General features: G+C 29.1%; 1 protein-coding gene across 1 annotated transcript in view; it reads right to left on the reverse strand.

Moving 5' to 3' along the window:
• Cad99C (cadherin 99C) overlaps nucleotides 1-18,517 on the reverse strand; it is a 985,647-nt gene that overhangs the window by 455,601 nt on the left and 511,529 nt on the right. The window lies entirely within an intron of this gene.

Consider the following 18,517-nt stretch of genomic DNA (forward strand, 5'->3'; position numbering starts at 1 on the left):
GATTCATGGTACGGAACCTTTCAGTCGAATTTTGAAGCACTTCCGTTTTCCATTCCCTCGGAAATTTTGCATACAGGTTTTCTGCTGATGATAACACATTTCAGCAACATTTTCAAGTAGCTAAGATGCGTTAATTAATGAAAAAAATGTGTGAAATATATTTTAAAAAAAGTCACCACTCTTAAATTAAACAAACTAAAAGGTAAAAACTCATTTTAGGACGGTATCTCAGAATGGATTTGACAACAAGATTTGATGGTAAAATGTAAAATGTTTTTGCCAGTTTTTTCATATGCGTGATGAATGATCTAAAGAGTGGAAAACTTAAAATACATAATTTTTTTGTTTTAATGCCATAATTTGTTTGTTTTATTAAGATCAGTTTTTGTGCAAATAGCCCCCCCAAAAAGAAGTTGGAGACAAATATGGAGTGGGCAATCCGATAAAATCTAAAAAATTTTTATTTTTATTTTTTAAATATTTTTAGTTCATTTAAACTTTTAATTATAATATTAAAATAAAATTTCACCATTAAATTTCACCTCCCAAAAAAAAAGTAAATCTTTGACTTTTTATTGGTCTGACACATTTTTATTGGTTGTAAATTTTACAATGGAATTTTTTTTAATTTCTTCCATTTAACAAAACGAAGAAAAATTTTCTAGGGAATTTATTTTTGGGGTTTGGGAGCAGAATATTGTAAAAAATACCGTTTTTTCGACTTTTTAAAATATTTTGTATGCATCATTATAGTTCTGCTATGTAAGAATAAATAAACAATGGAGAGTATAACAACTTTGTTTACAACGTTTTTCTACTTATATTAATAAGCCTGGCATTAGACCATCTTATTCTTCATCGTAACAGAAATATCACTGATAGATAGCTCAAAAACATCCGGTTATTACACATAATATATAACAATAAGTATTATTAGTTTGTATTTAATTTTTTTAAAGTTTAACATTTATATGTATTCCAAGCAGTATAATTTTAATTTAACATATTTTCATTTGAATATTTCTACTTAAAAAATAATACTATTGTATTCGAAGTTTATTAACATAACTAAATCGATATAAACTTTATTTTTGTGTTTTATAATCAGCCTGTTTCTAATTTAAATAATAATAATAATAATAAGGGAGGTTTAAAGTTACCCTTTCTGCATTCTGAATTAGACAAATGAAACATAATATCAGATAGCTGTTATACACGTTTGTCTCCCACACAAATATATCTCCTCAGGTTATGATCATTAATTTTAGCCTTTCTTGTATAAGAAAACGTATATAACCCTAAACAATAATCATTGTGAACAATGATTTGTTTATTATAATCATTTTCTATTCATTTTACGATAGAAAGCTTTAATTTACTTTTATTTGTATAAATTATTTATTTTCTTATTTTTATATAATCACCTTGTTGGTATTAAATTTTCGATTTCGAAATAAAAGCGGTACTTAAAAAAAAAAACGAATAAATATTTGATGAGAAATAATTTTTCCACATATTTTTATAATTTAAATTCCTCACACCTAACACAAAACTTTCCGAATATAATTTACAATTACGGCTTGATTATGTCAACAAAACAATTTTCTCATTAATAATTTTAATTACCACTAAAATATATTAAAGGAAAAATTACAAATTTTAATGTTATTACTATTAAAAAAAAAATGTTTACGGGTTCTACAAGATATATAGCCTACGTTGTGTGATATTAAATGTAATGGTTACAATCAAACTGAAATAAGAAAAATACCGTCCCTAAAATGTTACAGCCATTTTTTAATAAAATAATTCCGTTGCCAGGCTTCCTAAGGAAAGTGAAAAATAAAACGGTTTACTGACACCGTCTTCCTGAGATAAATATACAAATTTCAATATTAGCGTGGAAACAAAATAAAATTCAGGTGATCTTAAAAGTGACATTTTTATCCTTTGCACCTTACAGAATGGTTAATGAACATCATTACTTTCAGAAAAGAAATCGTATTAGTGCTTATGTTCTTTAGATATTTTACATGCTTCACAACTCATTGTTGCGTCATTTGTATTATTTTGCTTTATATCATCAACAATACTAAAGCAAAAACTAATGTAGCCCTTTAAATTGGAAATCTTATATTATACTATATCCAATTAATAAGGGATCCTACAATAAATAATTAGATTATATTTTTAAAATTAAATTTTCTTTATATTATGATATTTATTTACTAAAGATGTACCATTTTTATAGTGAAACGCAATAAAGAAAAATTAAGGGGAAGAAAAATCATTTATTTATCGTATAGTACATAGATGTTCTTTGTCTAAAACTATGTCCATTTCTTAAGACTAAGAAATTAATTGTGGTGCGACTAAGTCTGCAGCACAGTTATCTTGGTAGATTAAATTCCAGCACTTGTGCATGGACCGCTTCTATATATTGGCAACCATATTTATAAGCCATGAGATCTGCAATTATTCCATTATTGATTGATATTAAAATCCTACTATATAAGCTTTTGTGCCAGTCCCCATGCAGGCTTCAAAATTCAAGTCCCGATTAGTTAATCCACTGACGGCCATGTTGATTGGTACCACTGCATTGATGATCGTTTTCCGCAGTAGTGCGAGGGCATTCTGGTACCTCGTAGAGATGTCAGAATGGTTTTCATGGATGGATATACTTTACCAGCATAGCTGCTATTCAACCATACACGTGCAGAATACTCAGCCATAGATTAGCCAAGGTTAACGCTGATGTTCGAAGTATGCTTGCATCCGTTCCCCGGGTCCTTCTAGCCAGTTTATGAATTACGTTACTTCGAGTTTTCAATTTTGCAGCAGTATTCATAATATGTTGCTTGTACGTCAGGGTTCTATCAAGCGCGTCACGCCAAGGTATTTCGGGGTTGTATTATGTCGCAGTTCTTTTCCCCACAAATAAGATATTTAGCGATTTTTTGGCATCTCTAATGCTTAAATGAAAGCAGCTTATCTCTGTTTTAGTTGGGTTGGATTTCAGTCCCCAATTATCAAAGTACTTACAAAGCAATCCCAAATTCTCCTTAATCACTATCTCGAAAATCCCCTGAATGTTTCATATTGTGCAGCAAGAGTAATATCATCTGCTTACATAAATTTCATGGATGTAGTAGGTGTTAGATCACATATGTACCAAAAAATAAGAAAAGATGATTAACGATTAGTTAAATATAATTAATTTACTAATTTTTTATTGATTACTTTTACCAAGAAAGATCGTCTGTTATAATTCCTTTTTAACACATGAAATCAATAACTGAACATTCTGTGTAGAGATCAAAACCTCTAACAAGAATCGAACCAGAAACTTTTGGTTTATCACTAAACAAAAAGTAATAAAAACATGTAATTCTTTGGTACGAAACAAAGGAAGTATTGTGATCGCAAAAAATTTCGGTTTTCAGATTTCAACGGAAATATCCATTTTGGCCATCCCTGAATCCATTTTAGCTAGTTTCGGTGTGACGTCTGCATGTACGTATGTATGTATGTACATACGTACGTATGTATCTCGCCTAACTCAAAAACGATTAACTATAGAATGTTGAAATTTTAGATTTAGGACTGTTGCAACATCTAGTTGTTCACCTCTCCTTTAGACTGCAATCGACTGAGTGTCCTAAAAAGCCCAAAATCCAAAATAATTTGGATTTTGAACTTTTTCTTAACTGCAGTAATAAGCCCTCATTGGGATCTTTTTAACGATATATTAGAAGTGTTACTTTCATTGGTTCCAGAGTTATAGCCAAATAAAATTTTAATTAATGAAATATTTGGATCTTACAAGGGAAGGTACATCGGTTCGAATCAAACTTCATCTTCTATTTTAACTTTTTTTTTTTTTTTTTTAATTTAAATATATTGATTTATTAATAATTCATAACTTCTGATTGTAAAAAAACTTTTACGACAAATAATAATTCAATAAAAACAATGAAAAAAAATGTAAAAAATATCAATAGTTATTAATGAAATAAAATTTTATGTGCTTTTCATTTAGAAAAAATATGTATATGTAATTTAATAGGCGTACAAGTACAAGGAAGTCATGAGGGATCCAGATCAGATTTTTATCTATGATGATCTTATACAGTATTACAGATTTTCAGAAAATAATTCAATTAACTATAAACATATCCTTTCAGAAAAAATGTTTTATCGTGCTAAAAATAATACAGAATATATTATTAATTTTATAAAATGATATCATTAATATGACGTCATAAAAGTCCTGGATTTTATATAACCTAACTGCATATACAAAACTGTGACAATCTTACAAACGGTGTAATATTAATAATATAATGAACAACAGGAATAAAAAGGTGGAAGGAAACGTTGCTCTCACCATGGCATGACGTATACATTATCACCGGATTAGTACCGCTAGACTCTTATTATATAATTAATGTATATTTGCATAATATACATTATCTTAGTAGAAACATCACTTTTGTGTATATATTTCCTGTTTTTAATCATTACTTTAATAGCATCCCATGATTTTGGTTTATCGTTTTTAAAAAGAAATAACATTTTTGTAATGGTGCTGTAATAATTATGGAAGGTTATTATTACAATGGTCTTATAATTAAAAAAAAGTATTACAAAAATAATTATTTTTAAATATACATGATAATTTTATCAGTTTTTTAGAAATCTTTTAGAAGTGTATTACCATTTCCATGTGCCATGTAATTATATAAAAAATCTTAACCATCTTATTCAAAATCTCAACAAAAATAACCTAAAGAAATTTATACTTTTTTAACGGCATTTTATTTGATTTGAATGAATATATAAGTGAAACAAGCAAACGAAATTTTAAAACTGTCTTATTAGACTGCGTATTATTTAACATGTTTTATCAAAACTATGTGTTTCTCTAGCACCTATTTTTCTTCAACTATTTTTCAATTAAAATTTATTTTAACCAAGAATAATTATTTTAAAAAAAGTAGCTCGGTAAGATAATGTATGCATAATAATAAAAAAAAACAACCAGCATTACGTCACAGATAATTAAATTATTGGTAAAAAGTATATATATATATATATATATATATATAAATAAATATTTCGTACTATAAGAGGCGGTGTACAACAGCTTTAAAAAAAAAAATCTTCAGTCTTATGATTACCATTGTAAAATAGCAGCTTTTACTGAATTTATTGCAGGTTTTTGGTTACAGAACTTTTTCTTCCCTAAGGAAATCAACGTGAAATTTTTTTGAAAGAGATTTTTTTTAATTTTAATGAATTTTATTTGTACAGTATTAATGAATGGTTAACATTAATGACAACATACATTATTCTTATTCATTTTATCAGATGGTACGTACATATCTTATTATTATTATTATTTTTTAAACAAGACAAATATTTTCTTCTCTCACAAATCATGTATTTATAATCGGTTTCGATTAAGGAATCACAAGTGAATTTCATGACAAAAGAAGGTCTTGAGGAGTGGTTTCCAGAAAATACCATCAATAAAGTGTGCATATATAAATAATGATATATATATTTATTATTAAATTACATATGCATAAAGTCTATATAAATAAGCACTGCATTAGTAGAGATCAGAAAGATTCAAGAGATCACAGTAGTCTAGTGAAAAACAAACCAAAATGAATCTCCAAAATTATTAAAGACTAAGTAGAATTAAACAAAATAGTAGCATAACAAGCTTCACAGGAAAGAATTAAAATAAAAAATTAATAACACTTGGTTGAAAAACGTATCAAATTGGGTATGGATAATAAGTAAAGGTTAGATATCAGATAATTAATAAATCATACGTTTTAAATTTTTATCCATTCGATGGATTAAAGTACGTGATAGATTTAAAAAGAGTAAAAGTAGAATTTTCTATTTATCATAAAGATTTTTGAAAGAATTTTTAATAATGAAATGAAAATAAATAGGTTAAAAAATAATGATTTATGAATAATCCAAAAGTACTTGCAATTTTTTTATCGGAATCAATAAATTACTTATTAAGCTTCGAACTTATCTGCAAAGATATAATGAGAAAATAATGGTTGATGCATTAGGCAGTATAAAGAGTATGGAGTTTAGTGACAAATATGTTTTCCAGAAAGTGTTTGACAAAGCTTTAAATGACAGTTTGATATTTCACAACGCTTTTAGGAAGCTTTAACGTAAATTTATAAAATAATTTAATTTGATACAAGTTATATTTAAGCTGGTCAGCATAAAGTCCTTGTTGTTTCCATTTTGAGAAACATTTCTCCAATCTTTTAAAGGATAAACGGATTTTGCGTAGGCTACGTTAATAAATCGCTCTTTCTCTAAATCCACTCATTTATCTTATAGTTAATTCCTTCTCCGGTTTGGTTTCTGCAAGTTTGAATTTTTATAATTTTTCTCATTGCTTGGAATATGGGGGAATTATAGAGCAGATTGTTCTCAGTGTAATCTGATAAAACCCATCGGGTTGGTCGAATGGTGATTTTTTAATTCAGATATCTAAAAATGTATAATTTATTTATTCTTTTCCAGTAAAAACTATATTGATTATAGAAGATAAAACAAACATATTCAACAATCCATTCTACATTAAAATGAAACAAATACCACCGGGTTAGTCTACGTAAAGTATTACTTCAGAGGATGAACGAGGATGATATGAATGTAAACCAAGTGTAGTCTTGTACGGTCTCAGGTCGACCATTCCTGAGATCTGTGGTTAATTGAAATCCAACCACAAAAGAACACTAATTTCCACGATCTAGTAATCAAATCCGTATAAAATTAACTGTCATTAGTAAGATTTCAACCTTAGAACTCACAACTTCAAAATCAGCTGATATACGATGACGAATTCACCACTAGACCAACCTGTTGAAGTGGATTATAAGAGCCTGGAACCGTCATTCTGAAGAATAAGTTAATTTTATTTTAAATACCAAGTACAGTAGGTGTAATTTGCAATATATTTTACGTTACCAAAAATATTTTTCAAATAATTACTGAATAAACCATGCTATCGTAAAATGTCCATTTCATTTATAAGTTAAACCTTCCGTAAAAAAATCTTTACTCTAATCAATAAAAAAATTATAATTATCATGTAAAGCTGTCTTACAGAGTAGGTCATTAAAACCTACTATATACATATACATATATATGTAGCTATGCATAACGGAAAGTATAGTGATCAGTAAAAAGTGTCAGCACCGGATTTTTGACAAATTTCAACGTTCACACCCTATAGAATACATTAGAACAAAGAAAAAAAAGGGTTTTCCGGGTAGTTGGATGTATGTGTATTTATATGTAGGTATAAAGCACCGCTTTTCGCTAAATACAGGCTAAATCCGATTTTGTGCAAACCTGATCGACAGTATCATACACAGAATGCATCACGAAGTTCTCCCGGGACTTTCGTAACTTATTCTACTCGTGAAAATAATGGAAAAAGCTCATATAAATATATTTCGTTTATGATTTACGGGTAGTGAAAGATTTCGCTTGGATTTCAGCAACCCCGGTAAAATAAGATCGTACTGAAATTTTTAGGAGTAATTAAGGGGCAGAATTAGTGATTTATCGTGATTTTTTATCTGAAAATTGAATAAAATAGATCTCAGAACCGTATCTGCAGTATTTTTTTTGATAAATCTAGGGTGAAAACCAATAAAACGGGGTAAAACACCTCGTTTTTTATGTTTGACGTAAAATAAACCTAAAATGGGGTAAAAACCGCAAATTTATTATGTTTGACGTACAGTAATTTTGTTAAATGGGTAATAAACACAAAATTTTTAAACAAATTTGTAAAGAATTTAATTTTGAACGAAAATTAATTGTCGTGTTAATATTTTGTACATATCTTCCGATCTAACGACCTGTAATAATAATCAGAATCTATAAAAAAACTTAAACGGTTTAATATAGTAACTTCAGTATTATTTTACAAATGGATATAAAAGTTATATGTTAATCAAAATATAATTCCGAACGCACACATAAGATACAAAGTTTTAAAATTTATAACTAAATATAGATCATAAATTCCAGCTTTCATCTTAATATTACTTTGATAAATATTTACATAAAATAATATAAATTCTTTTTTTTTTTAAATTTAGCCTTGAAAGGTTAGCATTTTAAAATCTTCAATACCAGTTGGTCAGATATTATCAATAAAATAGGGTTTCCTAATAAACAAAATATTTTATTTGTTTCTATCAAGGAATAACTAAATTATTATTTTTATTTTTAGTTGAAAGACTTTAACGTGCATCAAATATAACCGAACAAAAACTTTAAAGTGTTATCTTTATTTTGAATTTTAATAATGCTCAAATTACAAAATAGATAAAAAGTAAAAACAGACATTTTTTTAATCATGATTCATAATAGAATATGAAACTGAAATCAAATATTTACAAGGTCTATTCAAAATTTGGTGCAAACAAAGTAATTAAAATCAGACTTAATAAAACAAATGAAGTTTCCAGAGAGAAAGAAAAAGAAGGGTATAAACCTGATTAAATGGACGGAAGAATGGAAACAGTAGAGAAAAAATGGAAATCTTTTGATAAAAGAAAAGAAGTCAAACTACGTAATCGTGATCCGTAGTGGTCGAACAAAAGAAAAACAAATAAATGAAAAAAATTATGTTAAGTTATTTAAGAACCAGAAATAAAGTTAGAGTTTAAAATTTTATAATTCATGGTTCTTAATAGTTTTTTCAAACTTTTTGTTTTTATTTAGTAGAATAATACAACATTAATAAGATTCTGTTCGATAACATTAATAATAATTTTTTTTAAAATATACTACCTAAGATAATCAATCTGGTGCATATTAATGAAAATAAAACCAGTAAAACTTGCGTAAATCACTCATTTTGTAGCAACATCCTGTTTGACTGACAGTTACGATCAAATCTGATGTAGCTAAAGCCTAAAATATTGATTATATCAGACGCTCAACTGTAACCATGAACTCACGAATCGGCTACCTTATAATAAAAATAATAATGTGAAGGCTTCTGGTTTCTTTAAAGAAAAAAAAATGTTATTATGAAATCAAATTAAATATGCCTGTATAAAAATAATAATACTTATCATAAATTATCTTTTATAAATATAAATAAAATACCAGATGATTCAAAAGGATTTCACAACTTTAAAAGCACATAAAACTTACTGAAGTAGCTTACAGAATCAGTTAATTTTCATTTCATAGAAAAACATAACAAGTTTGTCTCCAATTATTCACTTTGGCTCGATACGGCTTCCATCTGTAATGCGACATACATCCCACTTGAAGTCGATTTCATTCCAGACTGTAGCCAACAAGTCGGGCTTTGCCCTGCAGCTGCGGCGTTAATTCGAAGTCTTAGCTGAACAAGAACGGGCTTATGATTCATAAATCCGATATTTAATGAAACCCCAAAAGAAAAAATCTATCGGGGTAAAAATTTGGGGAGTGAAGTAGCTATGCAACTGGACCTTCATCGCTAATCCACCGATCTCAGAATTTAGTATCCAGAAAATCTTGGACTTCTAGGCCGTAGTGAGGTGGTTGCCCCGTATTGTTGATACTAATGGCATCCATCTTGGTCATCATCTTCTAACTGAGGAATTAGAAAATTTTGAAGCACGTCCAGATAAATGATACCATTAACAGTTGTCTCCTCTAAGAAGAAGGGGCCGTTATGTGTGGAAGAAGAACAATCTGTCTCAACGAAGGTTTGGTGCCAAGAGTAAATTAGGTGCCAAGAGTGCCTATTAGGAGGCTCTCTACCGTACTCTACGAAAATTGACTACAAATTTGTATTGCAAAATTACGTTCCTGACAACAACTAATGAAACCAAAACACACAGAGAGCACATTCTGCAGCAGTAAACGTATCCATTTTTAACATTGGTGGCCGAATTCAGTACTAATGAATTACATGAGTCAAAATTTGATCTGTTTTGCTATGAAATGAGACCTCACCTGAATCTGTAAGTTACCTCAATAAATTTTTATACGTTTTTAAATTTGTGATGTTCTTTTTGAATCACCCACTATTTTAGGCTTTAATATAAGTTAAGAAGCTTATTAATATGACGTAAACATTTTCTTGGGAATATTTCTTTTGAATGTTGTCAAGTGATATAAATGAATTAACGATTTAATTTTTTTTTTAATTTAGTTGTTCGTTCTGATATGTAGGCGCGTATGTGTCGTTTTAAAGAGTTATATACTTCTTGATTATCATGGGCAAATCAATCTCTACTAATACTAATCATTATATACTGCTACACCGGTAAAATGTAATTATGAATAAAATAATTTAAATATGCATTCTTAAAAAATATTTTGTTAAAGAATTGTGTATGGAAAACATTTTCATAAACAGTAAACAGTTTTTTTCTTCAGTCGTTTAACTACCGATAAACTTCTTCAAAAGTGCATAATAATTAATAATTAACTGTGAAATTTATTTTGATTATTGCCTTCCTTTATTTTTATCATCTACAATTCCTTCTCGCTCCTATTTCATATATTGCCTCAATATTGATTTTCTATCTTATAACAAGATTCTACTCCAAACTTCTATCTTCTTCAGCATCTCTATTCATTCGAATCTTACAATTTTAAACAGTAGTAATGCAGACCTTAACTGCCTTAGTTGTAGTTATTTTTTTCTAATCTTTACTACCTAGGGGCCAGGGAGGCAGCCTCTATGCCTAGGGTGTTCGGGCCTACTCACGCGTAAGAGTGGGTGGGTCGGAGCTCCCCGATGATGGCATGGGGGACCCTCGAGGTGTGCATGGGGGGACGCGTAACTGCGAAGGGCACACGAAATGTGTGTCTTGATCAGGTACAATAGGGACTGGAAGGGTGCTCTCCTGCGAAGAAAAATTCTGATCACCGGAAGAGGTGATTAGTACGTTTTCGAGGAGTCACGAGAAACCCCGATGGGATGTCCGAGTTCGGACGAGCTAGGGAGGGCAGACTGCGCTGCCATGAAACCCTGAGGCGACTGTGTTAAGCTTTTTAGCGTGGGCTGGTCGTCTTGGGGGAGTTTAAAAAAAAAAAATTAACTAATAAAAAATCTTTACTACCTAATGTTTCTTTGCCATAAAGTACTACACGCTTTGCAATATTCTAAAGAATCTTTACCTCCTAAAAAAATTCTTTTTTTACGGAAATGAAAAATAAAAAAGAAGATTTTTCGCATTTTTCTCGGAAATTTTGAGGTTATGTTAAAACCTCTACAAAAGTAGTAGATTTTTGCATGGTCTACAACTTTTGTAATGGAACATTTTTTTTAACCGCCTAACCCCCCAAATCACCCCTCCAAAACCTCTGCTCACCCTTTAATTTGTTTTACTTTATTATAAGCCCCTTTATCATTTCTACTTATAAAAGCCCAGGTAATAATTTGTTTTTCTCTAAGTGTAATTTGGTTGGACTTATTTCCGACGAAAAAACTTTTTAAATTTTTTGTTTTTTTAAAAATCTTTTTTAGTCTTTTTAAAATGTATTCGTTATCTTTTCTTTCCATTACGTCTTATTATAAATTAACTACTTATATAATCAACTAAAAAAAAAAAAGAATAAAAGGATAAATATTAAGATTTTTATTATTTATCTTTTGAACAGTTTCTGTAGTCTCAGATGTCTCTTTTAAGCCTTTTATTGCTGCGTCTTTATTCAAATTATAATGTAAAGGGAACATATTTAATCTTGTCTCACACCTTTTTTACATTGTAACTTTTCTTTATCTCATTTCTACTAATACTCCAACAGTTGTTGAAAAAAAAGTCCTACTCTTTCTTCATATTTTAATATTTTTTTTCTTTTATCTCCCTCCTTTAGACCGGACTCACAGCTAAGTATAACGCAGGCCAGGTTAATGTCCTTTGACTCTAATATATTTTAATCTAATCAAATTTTTCTGAAAATTTTAAATATCTCATATGATTTTTTAAAATTTAATAATGAAAATAAGCTGCATAGAAAATTCTTACTTAAAAAGTACGAATAAAAGAAACAAATTACATCAAAGTTTAAGAAAACATTTTTATGATAAATAGAAAACGAAATGATATTTTATACATCGGGTTTCCGTGGAATAACCCCACGGGTTTAAATTAAATTTACTTTGTTACATTTAGAATTTCAAATATATCTGTTTTATTATATGAAAATATGAAGCCTACAGTTACTTCTACTTCTTAATGAAATTCAAAATGAACACCGTTTACAGCGTTCCCGATGTCAAACCGATAATAACCCAACTGTTATATTCTGGCGAACATGTCTGTAAGAAATGCTTCCACGGCTGCTGTTATTCTTTGGCGCAGATGATCAAGTGACTAAATTTGTTCTTTGTGCATTATGTTTTTTCCACAGCCTCAAAAGAAAAAATGTCAGCTGCGTCAAATCGTGACTTCACGTTAGTTAACCGGCCTTCTGGGAATTTTTTCGTTGAGCGCAGTCTGCACAAACTTGTACATGATGTAAAAGAGACATCCAGTTAGAATATTAAGTCCTCCATAATTTCAATCTGCGGAAATAAGTTTTCTAACATGTCCGAGTACACTATGTTTATATTAGTCTGCTCATAGAAAAATGTAGCCCAAAAATTCGATTTTACATGACACCACACCAGATATCTACTTTCGGACAGTTGCAGACAAATCCCATTGTGTGGATTTTCTGAGCCCAATACTGAATAATTTTGACGATTTACGACTCCATGAATATAAAATGTTGCTTTATCGGGGAAAATAAAATGAGCTGCAGGTATCATCAGCAGAAATTAAATCTAGCTTGGTCCTTATAAACTGATCTTTTTGTGGCATATCGTTATGTTTGATTTCATGAAATAGCTGCAATTTATAAACACGAAGTTTCAGTCGCTTATGAACAACATGGACAGTTCTCTTAGGAATGTTTATTTGGCGACTGAACATACGAACTTAACGTTTTGGACTTCGTTGGAAAGTCAGTCAAATTCTTTTTGTATTTTCGGCACTTGTTTTAGGCCTAACAAGTGAATGTCCTTTCAAAAGTTTTCAAAACTCTTCAGACCACTTATAGGTTTGTAATTAGAAAAATTTCTACGATAGATTCACGTTTAATTTCTTTACACAAGTCACTAATTTTTGTTTCTGCAAACCAATTCGTGCACTGTGATTTCTCTTGTTACGAGGCACCATGATACTTAAAGTCTCAGTAACAGCTTAGCTTGTGCAGCAATCTATCGCTGCTGCTATCTGTCAGAAAATGTTTAAACTAAATCTTAATTGTTGCGGCTTCAAGATTACGCGTTGAAACCACGAAGTTTTTTTTGACATCAGATACACTAATAAAGAGGTAAACAAAAGGTATATATACATATATATATAACTTATACATATAAAACTAACTTTTATATTTACATAAACTATATAGTTCAAATTGTCGTCTGCTTGATTTAAATTGTACAGTAAAGTTTTCATCAAAAAAGTTATTACCAAAAACTAATAGAATTCACTGAATAGTTTGTCTGTAATAAATTACTCTTTACTGATAATTTGTTTATTATCCTTTCTTTGAAATATTTAACGTATAATATAAAATAATCTGTAGGAACCTTACGATAAATTATCTAACAATAGAAAATTACTTTATTCTACATCTATTTTTTCATTAATAAATCGATTAAATTAGTAGGTTACTGATACTCGTAAATGTACTAATACAATGGGAAATAGGTTAAGATTATTGTGAGTGAATTATTGTATGAAATTATTGTGTTATTATTCAATAGCTGGCATTTTCAAGCCACTTGAACCTGATGAGGAGAGATACCAACCATGTCAATTTCATTCACCATTACTATTTATTCTTTTTTCTTGGTCATTCTTTTTCAACATTATTTTATTTCTTTTCAAGCAGTAATTTATACTTTTAGTATGATTATCGATTGTCCGCATTTTCACACTTCGTTAAATTTGATATTTATTACTTATCCTTGTACTAAAATTACAAGAAAATTTTATGAAAGTAACAAATCACCTGAATGTTTAAGTTACGTAACAATAAGACATTATAATTATGTATAATTGTCCATTTTTGTTTGTTTTTTAAATTAAAAAAATAAATAACATAACTATAGATAAATAGCCATATAAATATTTCAATATATTTTTTTAGAAATAGTTGCTAAATGTCCACGAGATTAATGTAAAAAAAAAAAATACTATGCATATTTAATTTATGATCTATGAGGCAACTACAAGGAATCATATTGTGGAACCAGCAAAATTATTAATTACATAAATATTACATTACCAACATGTTCTCCATATTTTTTATTCAATAATTATTAACTAGAAAAAAAAATGAGCTAATTTTACCTTTCCCGCTTAGCGCTGTAGGTATAGAAAGGAAAGTATGGTAACCGATCCAATTTGGGCATATGCGGTTTTCACCGGATCTTTACGTTTTGACACCTAAAGAAACAAAAAACCGGGAGAAATTTTCTCGGATATTTGTATGTACGTGTGTGTGTTCGGTATTAAGTGTTGCTTCCTAAATCACCTTATATCTCCAGAATTGCTCGACTGATTTTGACTAAACGTGATCAGATTACTTCTATATATGGGGCATTGATGCGATTAAATTTTCAACTTAAAAGGTCAAGTGGATGAAGTAAGGTCACCCTCACTATCTCGAGATTTCGCCTGAATAAAATCTTATTTTTCTTAGGCACATTTGTTAAAAATTAAAAAAATAATATTTCCAAAAATAATTTTTTGAAAAATCGCATCCCTACCCTAAACAATGCTTTAAATAAACCAGTGGCTAAGTGGGTATAGTGTTTCATTAGTACCCCCTCTCCCACAATGAGAGCTAGTGCAGCACTAACGTACAGCTGCGGCAGTCGTCTTTTCTCTTCTTTTTCTGTTTAGCCACCGGAACCATCGTAAGGTATTACTTCAAAGGATGAATGAGGATGGTATGTATGGATTTAAATGAAGTGCAGTTTTGTACACTCTCAGGTCGACCTGAGATGTGTGTTTAAGTGAAACCCAATCACCAAAAAAACACCGGTATCCACGATCTAGTAATCAAATCTGTATAAAAGTAACTGCCTTTACTGTAGTCTTCTGCTACACTATATTGTAACGTCACAGGTGAGCGATAGAAATAAATAAATGAATAATATTTAAAGTGTAAAATAGTATTTAAAATGGCTGCTAGTATAGCCACACCAGTGCGAATGAAATACGGTATGCGTGCGCATACCGTACAGAATCATTGAGTTAACTAAACAAAAAATCTTATATTTAAATAAAATGATAAATATTTTTAATTAAGTTGTGTGTAAACCAAGCATCAGAAAAAAGTCGCGTGTTTGGAAAGTCCTACAACTGTGTTGTAAGTCTTTTTTCTAATAATAACAACGGATCTTTAATACTGAATCAGAGCAACACCAAAAATCATGCTATTATCACCTAAGCTATATATATCAATCATCTTTTATACAATTTTAAAGTATGCTGCCTCATTAATTCCAAATATAATTCATTATGTATCATTCCAGATTTCATAAGTACCTTACTTTCTGTAGTTGAAGGTGACTTTGCACGTGCCTATTGACTCTCAGAAATGAAAATAGCCATAATGAAGAATATGAAGCAGCTTATGCCAGGCTTCTATGAAATCTGAGGAATGAATTATAGTAGTGGATTTTTCATTGAGAAGAATATATTACTATAGACCTATAAGCCAAGCCCACCGAAATATACGTCATATCAGTTCAACAACTTTTTTTTTACCTCCGAGACCACCATTAGGTATTATTTCAGAGGGTGAGATGAATGATCATTTTTATAACGTGTGAAACTGCCATAACTCATCAGGATTCAGACCCGGAATCTCAAGGATAAAAGGCCAAGACGCTACCACTCGCGCCATGGAGGCCGGCTAATCAGTCCTACAACTAGGATTACACAGATTCTACGTAGGATTTTTACAAGAAAAAGCTGGCTGATGCCTCTTTATTTCAGGCATTAAAATGTAAGACTGGGGCAAATAAGAAAAATGTAAAAAAACGAAAAAAATTATATCCTAATTTCTTGTAAAACAAAATAAATACGATGTATTCAACTAATTTGGAAAAAACTAAATTTATAAAATTTGATAAAATTAAAATTGATTCAAAAAGTAGTTACAAATAAACTACACGTTTTATGTATTATTATACAAGCATATATTATTAGTATTATATATACTAATCATACCACCTACAACAGATATTTGCTATTTATTTGAAATAATTTTAAAATATTTTAATATTTATTCAGAAGGAAATTTAAACTGATAATTATACTAAGTAAGATTTTAAGTGCTGGTAAAAAAAAAGGAAAAAATAGATCTATACAAAATTATTATTCCCAAGAAAATAGCAATCTTGTTAAAAAAATCTTTTAGAAAATATCTAATATCTAATTATGTACCTAAAAATAGTGTATATACGTACAGACATATATACATATGTACATATATACATACATATACGTATAGAAACTTATTTCATTCACTCATAGTTAATTTTACCATTTTGTATAAAACTAAATTTCGGCATTATTGAAGGATATTTATGAAAAAAAACGTAGTGAAAAAAGAAAGGGAAAATTAGACAGACGGTTGAAAAGATCGAAAAAGATGAATTTTAAATTTATCCGGTATGTTTCAATTAATTAACCGCTATCATTTTATAACATTTTTTTCATTAACTTCTAAGGAAGATGAAAAGGGATCAAATCGATTTATATATTAAATCTGGAAAGCTCTCCTAAACACAAACATCAATAATTCTTTTATTTCAGGAATAGTTAGAAATTAAAAATTTAATGGTTTTCTTTTAAGGGGTCTTCGAAAGTATTATCTTCACTATAACACCTGGAGAATTAAACTAAATAGAGGTTGTAAAGTGGAAGCGAAGTCGAACGAGCTGGATACTTGAAACTTGAAATCCGGTACACATTCTTCCGTTATATAGTAAATTACTACAACCAGAAAACGTTTTTTTTTTCATTCACAATCTAAAGGACTAAACAAAGAGTTTAATAAACCATAATTTAATACTGAACCATATTTATGTATTTTCCGAAAAAACTATTTCGTATTTTACCTAGTTTTTCTTTAAACCTAAGTAAAATAGAGGGTGGAACCACTTTTAATCACTCTTTTAGATCAAAACCCATAAAGAAGCACCAAATTTACCACTTGATTTGTACTCCAACAGTTTTAGTACGGTATAATTTCACAGAGGGGTCAGAAGGCATGACTAAATATTTCGCGAGCCGAAACTCGCTAACGAACTGTTTTCTGACTTATGTTTATGTGACCTTTTTTTCTTATTTTTGGCTGTAGAATAATCTCTCAAGAGATTGCCGTAAAATATGTAATCAGTTTGTATATATAAAAAATTATTAAATTCCTTTCATTATTTACAGTAAAATGTTGAATTTAAATGTACTACAATATTAAATATAAAATGTAGAACTCTAACTTAATCGCAAATAAAAATAAACTAATCATCTATCCTTCACCGCATCAGCACGCGCACGCGCAAACACACACTCTCACAACAACAAAAAAATGATTTCAAGAAATGATGAATGAAGTTTATTTGTTCAGTCATAATGTATTCTATAAAGAAAAGAAAAAAAAGTAATACATACTTCAGATATTTTATAAAAAGAGCAGGTTAAATAACTTAATAATGGTATTTAGTCCATCTATTTCAGGCAATAACCATATTTTCATAATTATTTATGTTAGATTTTTTTTTTTAAATATATTTTCTATAACATAAGTATAATAAATGACATAGCAATAATTCTCTTTTAAAAACTTACTTCATTCAAAGAAACTACAGTGAATGAAATCCTTAAACAACAATCTCTTTACTATATTTAGTTTAATAACGATTTTAAAACAAAAGGAAATACAAGCAAAAATTATAGGGTTTTTTTTTAAATTCTAGAGCAAATGATCACACACGATCATTCAATGTTCTTTCTTGGTAATAACCTTCACGGAAGACATTTCAATAAGAAGGTCAAATGGTATGTTGACGGGATGAAATAACAAAGGACATTACAAATATAAACATATTTAACACACTCAGTAGAATAGATAAAAAATAGATGTTATAAATTTAAAGATATGTAATGGTATAACCTTTCCCTTCACACGTATTCTTGTAACAGTTATGGTTGTATTAAGTACTAAAATACATCCGTATTATCGGTATAATATATAATTACAACTGTCAATAAAACAATGTCATACCTCCCCCCCTGAATTTTTGTAATTCCAGATGTTTTGAGATTTTCCGACCATTATGTACTATATAATCTTGGTTAAAAACCTCTGTATATAAAATAATGTCATATATATATATGTTATATGTAATAAAATATATATATTATAAAAA

The sequence above is a fragment of the Lycorma delicatula genome, chromosome 1 (assembly GCF_047948215.1).
Source record: "Lycorma delicatula isolate Av1 chromosome 1, ASM4794821v1, whole genome shotgun sequence".
NCBI lineage: Eukaryota > Metazoa > Arthropoda > Insecta > Hemiptera > Fulgoridae > Lycorma > Lycorma delicatula.